The following is a 12089-nucleotide window of genomic DNA, read 5'->3' on the forward strand; positions in this document are numbered from 1 at the left end:
GAGTTCTTCATCGGGTGTGTGTTGTGCAAACGCTCTCCCCCAGTCCGCCAGGTACCTTTCCGTTTCCTTAACAGGACCTTTCAAGGAGCAAATGGTTTTCATTTTTCTGAAGTCCCGCCCGCCTTCTTTATGACTCACACTTGATGGGTCCCCGCTCAAACAAAATCTGTCTGATTCAAGGCCACAAGGACTTGCTGGTGTATATTCTTCTAGAAGTTTCATAGCTTTTGCATTTTGGGTCTAGGACACTGTTCAAGTTAACTTTTCAGTAGGAATGTGGCTCCGATTTCGGCTCAGGTCATGATCCCACGGTTTGTAGGATTGAGCCCCGCATTGGGCTCTCTAAACTTGACTGAGCCACCCAGGCGCCCCTACGCTGTTGTGTTTTTCAAATGAAACACGTATCTGAAATAAGAGATTTTTATATCAATTTACTTTATCCTACGCCATACAAACTTATTGGCGATTATTTTTTATAATTCCATCAGAAAGGGTTTGGGGCTTTTTTTTTCCCCATGTAAAGTGTTCACAGACAGAAGGGTTGGGAAGGGTTGCTCAGTCTGCTTCTACGCTCCTTCCACTCTCGACCCCCATCACTCTCGACCTCTCACCCCCATGCGTTACTCATTGACTCTAGAATCTGAACTTCTGTGCTTTGTGGCGACACTGTTCTGCAAAATGCACCTCGGCACACTGGGCGTATCGAACTAGGATCCAAATGATCCTCGTTGTGGCAAATAAACCACGCAGGGCTCCCGTGGGCCCGCTCTCAGTTTGTTTCACCAGGTCTGCAAGAGCCTGATGATAAGAAAGTGCTCAGCCTCTGCGGATGGTTTTCCATTCGTATCCGAAGCCACTGGGCGCGTGCTGCCTAGCTCACCTCTGGCCTCAGGGCGCAGCTCTGTGGTACAAGGTTCCCCCCCAAGCGCGTCCGGGTGATGCTCATTTCCCCATCCTCCGTCCACAGACCCCGTAGAGCAGGGGGGAGCTGAGCAGCCAGCGGCTGCCAGCTAAGCGGGGGCGGCTCGAGACAAGAGCGGGAAGGTCGGGTGAGGCCAGGCGTCTGCTCCAGGACTGTCCCCAGCTGCTCTGGGCATAAAACTCAGGGGCTTGGTTAGCGAGTTAGACCAAGTCCCGTGGAACTGAGTCACGAGGGACCAAGAATGCTTATCGTCTGCACCCCCCCGATCATCACAGTCGTGGTAAAGCAGACACCGTGCGGGTCTCTGTCGTGCCGGCGACGACCCCGGGCGCTGGCAGGTGGATGGTGCTTCGCCCACTAGGTTGTGCCGAGCGTGGCTCCTCGAGTCACTCCACCTGGGAAGGAAGGCATCACGGTTATCCATCAGGAAACCGCGGCTCGGGTGTCCAGGGACACCCACGAAAGCTTGAATCCTAGTCTCTGTCTCCAGACCCACCAGGGTCATCCTCTCTCAACCTTCCTACCCCACCGCAAAGATCACGGTGAAGAACCCGGCCCGTGACCACTGTGCTCGGCTCTTGCCAAAAGGAGGCCAAGTACCGGAGATCCTTCTGCCCCCCGGGGCTGCCCAGGGCCCCTCCCCCCACGTTTGTTCCCAGTCTCCGGATGTCTCACCCTGCCCTGGTGCCCTGGAGAGAGGCGCCTTCCCGTTTCAGGCGACACTGACTGACTCACATCCCGCCTGCCTGGTGGAAGTCAGTGCAGGGTCTCCTGTTCCTTTACTACCGCCTCTGTTGGAAAGAGCAACGTGCTAATGTTCATAGCCAACACCCACGCGTCTTTCCTCCCACTGCGGGCATGGGTGTTGGTGAAATTATTTTTGCAATTAACACATTCACCGACTCGGTGTCCCGAGCCACTAGAGGGCGGTAGCTGCAGCCGCGAGAACGCGGCATGGATCCCACAATGTGGCCTTTGACTTTGAGTTTCTGACGCCCCCTCCAGACCGCAGTCTTCTTATCAGGGGTGATCACATCTTCTTCCTTTATAGGCTCCCACAGCACCTGGGCTGAAGGCTGTGCACACAAAGGATGTTTGGTAAATATTGACTGATTGTTCTTTGTCCAATAACTTATCCACCTGTAGGAGTTCAACAAACACGCACGCTTTGGTAAAACCCCTCAAGACGTTCAAACACAACATCTCGGAGAGTGCTCTGTATGAATAATCTGCTAATGAACCGTGCTATTTAGCTTTTTGCCTTTTGAGGCACCACTCTTGAGAGCAGGTGGGCACCTTCATGACTAAGAACCACAGGGACGCATTGGCTGTTGAGGCCACCTGTTTCCTATGGATGTTGCCCTTCTTTGTGATGTGACACACTTTGCTTTCAATTCCCTGGTGGATTAAATGCTTCACCATTTAATGCGTGAATGCGTGACAGCAGGGAAAAAGCACTCCTCAAAGCATTGATGGTGAGTACAAGAAGGGTGTACGTGAGAGACGTTCGCTCCAACAATGTCCATGTGGCACCTTTGACGCAAACCAGCCGGAGTCCCTGTGAGCAGCAGCCCCGGAGAGGTGACTGGCTGTGGGGAGTTTCTCCTCCATGCAGAGGACTCCCCCTCCCCTGCACGGACACGTTCAAGGAAGCAAGTGGAGACTCTGGTCCAGGCCATCTTGTACATTCTCTTTGTAGTTTTGATGGTCCAATATGTGGGTTTTTTTTTTTTTTTTTTTTGCTTTTGGCAAACAATGCATGTCTTTTTTATTTTTTATTTTAAAAAAAGTTTTTTTAATGTTTTATTTATTTTTTAAGACAGAGACAGAGCATGAACGGGGATGGGGCAGAGAGAGAGGGAGACACAGAATCCGAAGCGGGCTCCAGGCTCTGAGCCATCAGCACAGAGCCCGATGCGGGGCTCGAACTCACTGACCGTGAGATCGTGACCTGAGCCGAAGTCGGACGCTCCACCAACTGAGCCCCCCAGGCGCCCCGAACACAATGCATTGCTTAAGGATGGCGTCTGCTTTCCATTTCTTTTGAAGTCCTTAAGAACTATTGCAGCTGGACTAAACATTGTCTGAGGTGTGGTTGGAAAGAACCAGGCATGGCATACGGTTGTGTTTTATGAGATGTAAGATGCTTTCAATTCTATTGTTCTTACTGTGTCTTTTAGTGAAACATCTAATAGGCCATTTAGCCTCGTCTGGTGGATTAGTGCTCATTTCCAGAAAGTCAGAATCATCATCTCTAGCTTATTCTCTGATGGACTTCGAGGGGGAAGGACGAGATGAGGTACAGCAGGGGGACAAACCGATAGCACGTTCGATCCAGGGGTTAATAGTGTGAACCCTGATCACTTACTTGGCACTTGCCTCTGGGACGCCGAGCCACACACATACAGCCTCCTTGTCCCCACCCAGGACACAGCCAGGCCTCCATATTTGGCAGATTTGTCAAGCCTATTGATATAGAGGGAAAGCTGAGGTTGCCTCGTGGAAGCCCAAAGACCTGGGACTCAAAATCGGAAAACTTGAAATGACTGGAGGCTTTGTTTCCTATTAAGATGGAATTCTGGAAGAGGTTCCAGAGTGGTCCCCTCCCTCATCCTTGACCAGATGAACCTCTCTGATATTGACCCGGCATCCCGGATGGAACATTACAGTTGCTTCTCCAAACCGGGACCCCAGTGTTCTGATCCCCAGCCTCGGAGCCGGCTTGTCCCAGGCTTGGCCACACTCAGCACATTCCCTCCTTCCTTCCCAAACCACCTTACATTGTCTGGATTTTCTAAATAAACATTTTCAGCAGCCAGGAGGGGAGTTGAGATGGCAGAGTAGTAGGGGAACCCAGGGCTCGTCTCATCCCTTGAACGCAGCTACATTAACATCAAATCCTTTTGAACACCTAGGAAATCGATCTGAAGATTAAGAGAACAGTCTGTCCACCCAGAGGGAGAGGACACGGCAGGTACGTGGTGCGGAGACGTGAATTAGGGGAGAGGAAAGCCGAGGTGGCGTGTAACGGGGGGAGCCCTTTTCTCGGAGAGAGGAGAGAGAAAAAGAGAGAGAAGCGCCCTGGGTTCGCTCCAGAAACACACTCCCCAAAACCATTAACTGGGGAATTGAGGGGAACGATTGCAAGTGTTTACGTGCAGCAGAGCTCAAGTTCTGAGGTTTTAAAAGTCTGAGCCATTGGACAGAGTCAAGCCAGGCCCGTGGCCGCGCTCCTGGGGAGGAGAACAGAGGCCCGGGAGTGGGCGGCAGACAGGGGGGTGTGAGGATCCCCCGGGTCCCTCTGGGAGAGAATGTTCCCCTTCCCTGAGTTCCCTGGCAAGAGGGCAGATAGAGTGGTCGCAGCTTGTCACCGTGCCTCACCATAAACTCCAGGCACCTGTGCAGCCGTGCGACTGCTTTTCTGGGACGAAACAGTGCCGGGCACAGTGCTGCGAGGCCGCGAGGCTCTCCTCTGGAGGAGGCGAGTGGGTCTCCAGCTTGTCAGGCCCTTTAAGATTTGGGGTTTTGAATTCCAGCCGCACCAGAGAGAAAGCACAAGAGAGCTGTGGTGCTGGCGGGTTGACGGCAGACAGGTTGAGGGCAGGGATCCGACGGAAGCCAGGGACACAGGAGGGGAGACTGCTTGTCTGTGAGGGGTACCTGAACCGCGGCGGGTTCCTGGTCCCCTCTCTGGGAATGAGAGAGCAGGGTGTCACCGTTCCCCACCCCCTCCCCCACCGGCATGGTCAGACTTCAGCGAGCAGCACGGCTTCCCCAGTGGAGGGGGGAGCTGCTTACACCAAACCCTATCCCCCTGCTCCGTGCAGGTGCATTTTTACTACGACAGGTCTGACTGTGCCCCAGCACGGTGGGATTATCTCCCAGAGGACCAGCACAGGCCCCCTGCATGCATCAAGTCTACCGATCATAATTTCTTCTTTTTTTTAAGGTTATTTATTTATTTTGAGAGAGAGAGAGAGAGCATGTGCAGGAGGGGCAGAGAGAGAGAGAGAGAGAGAGACAATCCCAAGCAGACTTCATACCGTCAGCCAGTGGAGCCCAATGCAGGGCTCAAACTCACAAACCCATGAAATCATGAGATCAAGAGTCAGATGCATAACCACCTGAGCCACGCAGGCACCCCAAGTCTACTGACCACAGAGTGTCCACAGCATCAGCTGCAGTTCTGGTGGAAATAGGACCCGGCCTTCTTTTCTTCCTTTTCCCTTTGGAACCAGGCGTATAGTCTTTTGTTTTTTTTTTTTATTTCATTTTCTCTTTTTTGGATAGGCTTCTTCTTCTTTTTTTGCTTTCTTTTTCTTTGGAATTGGGTTTGTAGTTCTTTGTTTCTCTGTTTGTTTGTTTTTGTTCCTTTCCCTTTTCTCCTTTTGTGGATCAGGCTTTTTTATTTTTATATCAGGTTTATTGTAGCAAAGCAGGGTTCACACAGCACACACCAGAAATACTTCCTGAAGTGCCAGTCCGTGCACAGTATGACCCCTTCTTAATACAGCATTACACTCAGGAGCAGGAAACATACAAGCTTTCATAATAGAAAACTATTATATCATAAATGTAGACTTACGGAACACAGTGACTCCAGAAAGCACAATAATATTTATCATAGGAGTCCCAGAAGAAGAGCAGGGAAAAGGGGCAGAAGGTTTATTTGAACAAATTATAGCTGAGAATTTGCCTAATCTGGGGAAGGAAACAGGCATTCAAGTCCAACAGGCACAAAGAACTCCTCTCAAAATCAACCAAAACAGGTCAACACCAAGACATATCATAATGAAACTTGCAAAATACAAAGATAAAGAGAGAATTCTGAAAGCAGCTAGGGACAAAAGGTCCTTAACCTACAAGGCTAGACACATAAGGTTAGCAACAGACCTGTCCACTGAAATTCAGCAGGCTGAAAGGGAGTGGTAGGAAATAGTCAAAGTGCTGAACGGGAAAAATATGCAGCCAAGAATTCATTATCCAGCGAGGCTGTCATTCAGATTAGAAGGAGAGATAAAGAGTTTCCAAGACAAGCAAAAACTAAAGGAGTTCATGACCACTAACCAAACCCTGCAAGAAATATTAAGGGGCAGGAAAGAGAGACCAAAAGCAACAAAGACTAGAAAGGAACAGAGACGATCTACAAGAATAGCGACTTTACAGGTAATACAATGGCACTAAATTCATATCTATCAATAATTACTATAAATGTAAGTGGGCTAAATGCTCCAATAAAAAAACATAGGGTACCAGGATGGATTACAAAAAAAAACAAGACCCATCAATATGCTGCTTCCAAGAGACCCATTTTATACCCAAAGACACCTCCAGATTGAAAGTGAAGGGACGCAAAACTATCTGTCATGCTAATGGATGTCAAAAGAAAACTGGAGTAGCCATACTTATGTCAGACAAACTAGATTTTAAACCAAAGACTGTAACAAGTGATGAAGAAGGGCATTATATCATGATTAAGGCATCTATGCAAGAAGATCTAACAATTGTAAACATTTATGCTCCCATCTTGAAGAACCCAAATATATAAATCAATCACAAACATAAAGAAGCTCATTGATAATAATACCATAATAGTAGGGTACTTTAACACCCCACTTACAACAATGGATTGGTCATCTAAGCAGAAAATCAGCAAGGATACAATGGCTTTGAATGACATACTGGACTGGACTGACTTAACAGACATATTCAGAGCTTTTCATCCTAAAGCAGCAGAACATGTATCTACTCGAGTGCACATGGGACATTCTCCAGAATAGATCATGTACGGGGTCACAAATCAGGTCTCAACCAGTACAAAAAGATTAAGATCATAGCATGCATATTTTCAGACCATAATGCTATGAAACTTGAAGTCAACCACAAGAAAAAATTTGGAAAGACCACAAATATATGGAGGTTAAAGAATATCCTACTAAAGGATAAATAGATTAACCAGGAAATTAAAGAAGAAATAAAAAAAAAACACATGGAAGCAAATGCAAATGAAAACAGTACAAAATTTTTGGGATGCAGCCGGCAAAAAGTGGTCCTCAGATGGAAGAATATAGCAATACAAGCCTACCTCAAGCAAGAAAATTCTCAAATACACAACCTTATACCTAAAGGAGTTGGAAAAAGAACAACAAATAAAGCCTAAAATCAGCAGAAGAAGGGAAATAATAAGGATTAGAACAGAAATAAATGACATAGAAATAAAAAAAAAACACAGTAGAACAGATCAATGAAACTAGGAGCTGGTTCTCTGAAAGAATTAACAAAATTGATAAACCCCTAGCCAGACTTATCAAAAAGAAACGAGAAAGGACCCAAGTAAATAAAATCCCAAATGAAAGAGGAGAGATCACCATCAACACTGTAGAAATAACAATTATAAGAGAATATTATGAGCAATTATACAGCAACAAATTGGGCAACCTGGAAGAAATGGATAAATTCTTAGAAATGTATAAACTACCAAAGCTGAAACAGGAAAATAGAAGATTTGAACAAACCCATAACCAGCAAAGAAATTTAATCAGTAATCAAAAATCTTCTAACGAACAAAAGTCCAGGGCCAGATGGCTTCCCAGGGGAATTCTACCAAACCTTGAAAGAAGAATTAACACCTATTATTCTAAAACTGTTCCAAAAAAATGAAAAACTTCCAAATTCATTCTATGAGGCCAGCATTACCTTGATTCCAAAACCAGACAAAGACCTCACTAAAAAGGAGAATTAAAGGCCAATATCCCTGGTGAATATGGATGCAAAAACTCTCAACAAGATACTAGCAAATCGAATTCAACAGTACATTAAAAGAATTATTTACCACAATCAAGTGGGATTTGTTCCTGGGTTGCAGTGGGGGTTCAATATCTGCCAATCAACCAATTCAGTATACCAGATTAATAAAAGAAAGGATAAGAACCATATGTTCCTCTCGATAGATGCAGAAAAAGCATTTGACAAAATACTTCATCCTTTCTTGATAAGAAGCCTCAAGAAAGTAGGGATAGAGGGATCATACCTCAAGAACATAAAGGCCATTATACAAAAGACCCACAGCTAATATCATCCTCAATGGGAAAAAACAGAGAGATTTCCCCCTAAAGTCAGGAACAAGACAGGCATGTCCACTATCGCCACTGCTATTCAACGTAGTTTTGGAAGTCCTAGCCTCAACATTTGGACAACAAAAAGAAATAAAAGGCATCCAAATTGGCAAGGAAGAAGTCAAACTTTCACTCTTTGCAGGTGACATAATACTCTGTAGAAAACCCGAAAGACTCCACCAAAAAATTGCTAGAACTCAGCAAAGTCTTAGGATATGAAATCAATGTATAGAAATCAGTTGTATTTCTATACACTAATAATGAAGCAGCAGAAAGAGAAATTAAGGAATGGATCTCATTTACAATTGCACCAAAAACAATAAGATACTTAGGAATAGATCTAACTAAAGAGGTGAAAGATCTGTACTCTGAAAACTATAGAAAGCTTATGAAAGAAATTAAAGAAGACACAAAGAAATGGAAAAACACTCCATGCTCATGGATAGGAAGAACAAATACTGTTAAAATGTCTATACTACCCAAAGCAATCTACACATTCAATGCAATCTCTGTCAAAATAACACCAGCATTTTCCGCAGAGCTAGAACAAACAATTCTATTTTTTTAGTTTATTTCTTTACTTTGAGAGAGAGAGAGGTTGTATGAGTGTGGAGGAGAAGCAGAGAGAGAGAGAGAGAGAGGGAGAGAGAGAATTCCAAGCAGGCTCCACACTATCAGTGCAGAGCCCAACTCAGGGCTTAACTCATGAACTATGAGATCATGACCTGAGCCAAAAGCAAGAGCTGGACGCTTAACCAACTGAGCCACCCAGGTGCCCCTTGAACAAACAATTCTAAAATTTGTATAAAACCATAAAAGACCCCAAATAGCCAAAGTGATGTTGAAAAAGAAAAGCAAGGCAGGAGGCATCACAATTCTGGACTTGAAGCTATATTACAAAGCTGAAGTCATCAAGACAGTATGGTACTGGCACAAAAACAGACACATCGATCAATGGAACAGAATAGAGAACTTGGAAATGGACCCACAACTATATGGTCAACTCATTTTCAACAAAGCAGAAAGGAATATCCAATGGAAAAAAGCCAGTCCTTTCAACAAATGGTGCTGGGGAAACTGGACAGCAACATGCAAAAGAATAAAACTGGATCACTTTTTTACACCACACACAAAAATAAATTCAGAATGGATAAAAGATCTAAATGTAAGACAGGAAACCATCAAAATGCTACAGAAGAACACGGGCAACAACCTCTGTGATCGTGGCCATAGCAACTTCTTACTAGACATGTCTCCTGAAGGAAGGAAAACAAAAGCTAAAATGAACTAGTAGGGGCACCTGGGTGGCTAAGTTGGCTATCTGACTCTTGATTTCAGCTCAGGTCATGATCTCACAGTTCTTGAGTTCAAGCCCTGAGTTGGGCTCTGTGCTGACAGTGTGGAGCCTGCTTGGAATTCTCTCTCTCTGTCCCTCTTCCACTCTCTCTTTCTCTTTCAAAACAGATTAATAAACTTAAAAAAAATGAACTACTGGGACTTCATCAAGATAAAAAGCTCCTGTACAGGGAAGGAAACTAAAAGGCATTAAAACTAAAAGGCAACCTACAGAATGGGAGAAGATCTTTGCAAATGACATATCTGATAAAGGTCTAGTATCCAAAATCTATAAAGAACTTATCAAACTCAATACCCAAAAAATAAATAATCCAGTTTAGAAATGGGCAGAAGACATGGACAGACATTCCTCCAAAGAAGACATCCAGATGGCTAACAGACATGAAAAAATGCTCAACATCACTCATCATCAGGGAAATACAAATCGAAACCACAATGAGATACCACCTCATACTTGTCAGAATGGCTATCGTTCACAGCTTAGGAAACAACAGATGTTGGCAAGGATGTGGAAAAGGTGGGGACCCTCTTATACTGTTGGGGGGATGCAAAGTGGTGCAGCCGCTCTGGAAAACAGTGTGGGGGTTCCTCAAAAAGTTAAAGATAGAACTACCCTATGACCCAGCAATTGCACTACTAGGTATTTATTCAAAGGATACAAAAATACTGATTTGAAGGGGTACATGCACCCCAAAGGTTATAGTAGCATTATCAACAATAGCCAAATTATGGAAAGAGCTCAAATGTCCATTGACTGATGAATGGATAAAGAAGATGTGGCATGTATGTATGTACAAACACACACACACGCGCGCACACACACACACACACACACACACACACTGAAATATTACTCAGCCATCAAAAAATAGGAAATCTTGTATGGAAACCAATTTGACAATAAATTTCATATATTGAAAAAATAAAAAAATAAAATAAAAAAAAAGAAAAAAATAGGAAATCTTGCCATTTGCAATGACATGGATAGAACTAGAGTGCATCATGCTAAGCAAAAGAAGTCAGGGAAAGACAAATACCATATGATTTCAATCATATGTGGGATTTAAGAAAGAAAACAGATGGACATAGGGGGAAGGGAAGGAAAAATAAAATAAGATAAAAACAGAGAGGGAGGCAAACCACAAGAGACTCTTAACGATAGAGAACAAACGGAGGGTTGATGGAGAGGGGTGGGTGGGGGAGGGGCTAGATGGGGGATGGGCATTAAGGAGGGCATGTGTTGTGATGAGCCCTGGGTGTCATGTGTAAGTGATGAATCACTAACTTCTACTCATGAAACCAATACAACACTACACGTTAACTAACTTGAGTTTAAATAAAAAGTTGGAAGAAAAAAAGTAGAATGTTGGTTGCAAGTTGAAATCTTAAATTTTGTATCCTTCAAAATCAGATATTAAAAAAAATTTGCTTAGGGGTGCCTGGGTGGCTCAGTCAGTTGAGCGTCCGACTTTGGCTCAGGTCATGATCTCGCAGTTCAGGGGTTTGAGCCCCGCGTCGGGCTCTGTGCCGACAGCTCAGAGCCTGGAGCCTGCTTCAGATTCTGTGTCTCCCTCTCTCTCTGCACCTCCATGCTCATGCGTTCTCTCTCTCTCAAAAATAAATAAACATTAAAAAAATTGCTTAAATTGTTTGGAAGCTCATGATGTTTTAATTAAAATTATTTTTTTTCTAAAAAACTTTTTTCCGTAGCCAGATTTTCCTCAAACTGTATATAATGCAGTAGTCATCCAAATGCACACTACCCAGATTTATCCATGTTGGACTTTTTTCTATTCACCTTGATAGCTCTCATTTTACAAAAAGAAATAAAACAATAAAAATGCCCCTTTTACCCATTCTTTTCTCTCCCTTCCTGGAGCTAACCACCATTCTGCAGTCACTGTATATTATTCACATGCATATCCGTGAACAGTGTGTCATGTTTGTTATTGTTGTTTAAATCATCAGAAATGGTATTATAATATGCAAGCTTTTCATCTTACATTTTATACTTAACTTCTGAAATTTATCCCTATTGATAAAAATCAGTTTGATTCATCCATTTTAATGTGGGATGCATTCCCCTATTGATAAGCAATTAGGTATATTATTTTTTGAGAGAGAGAGAACACACAGGTACGTGTGTAAGAGTGGGGAAGGGGCAGAGGGAAAGAGAGCGAGAGAGAGAGGGAGGGAGGGAGGGAACATCTTAAGCAGGCTCCACACCCATTGTAGAGCCAGATGTGGCACCTGATGTGGGGCTCAATCTCAAGTCCATGAGATCATGACCTGAGCCAAATCGGGTGCTCAACTGACTGAGTGATTAGATTATTATTATTCCCGATTTCTTCTTATCAAAACAATACGCACTTGTTCCATTTACTAGGAGTTGTCAAAATGGTGGTCAAAGTAGATGTGCTAATTACACTCAGCGACTTTGAGGAAGAGTTCCTATTTCTCTATACCCTTGTCAGTATTTCATGATATGGGTACAAACCATGTGAGTGAAATGGTGTGTTAATGTCAGTGTATTTTGTAATTCCCAACTATGAGTGACACTGGGCCTCTCTCCATCCTTTACTTATGTGTCTATTTTCAAAACCGTGTTTGTCTTGCTCTCGTTGGTTTGTAGAAGTTCTTTATGTATCTTTGATAGTGACCCTTTGTCAAGTACATTGGTTTCAAATATCTTTTCC

Source organism: Panthera pardus, unplaced genomic scaffold, assembly GCF_024362965.1.
Source record: "Panthera pardus isolate Hobbes unplaced genomic scaffold, ASM2436296v1 HiC_scaffold_16, whole genome shotgun sequence".
In the NCBI taxonomy this organism is placed as follows: Eukaryota; Metazoa; Chordata; class Mammalia; order Carnivora; family Felidae; genus Panthera; species Panthera pardus.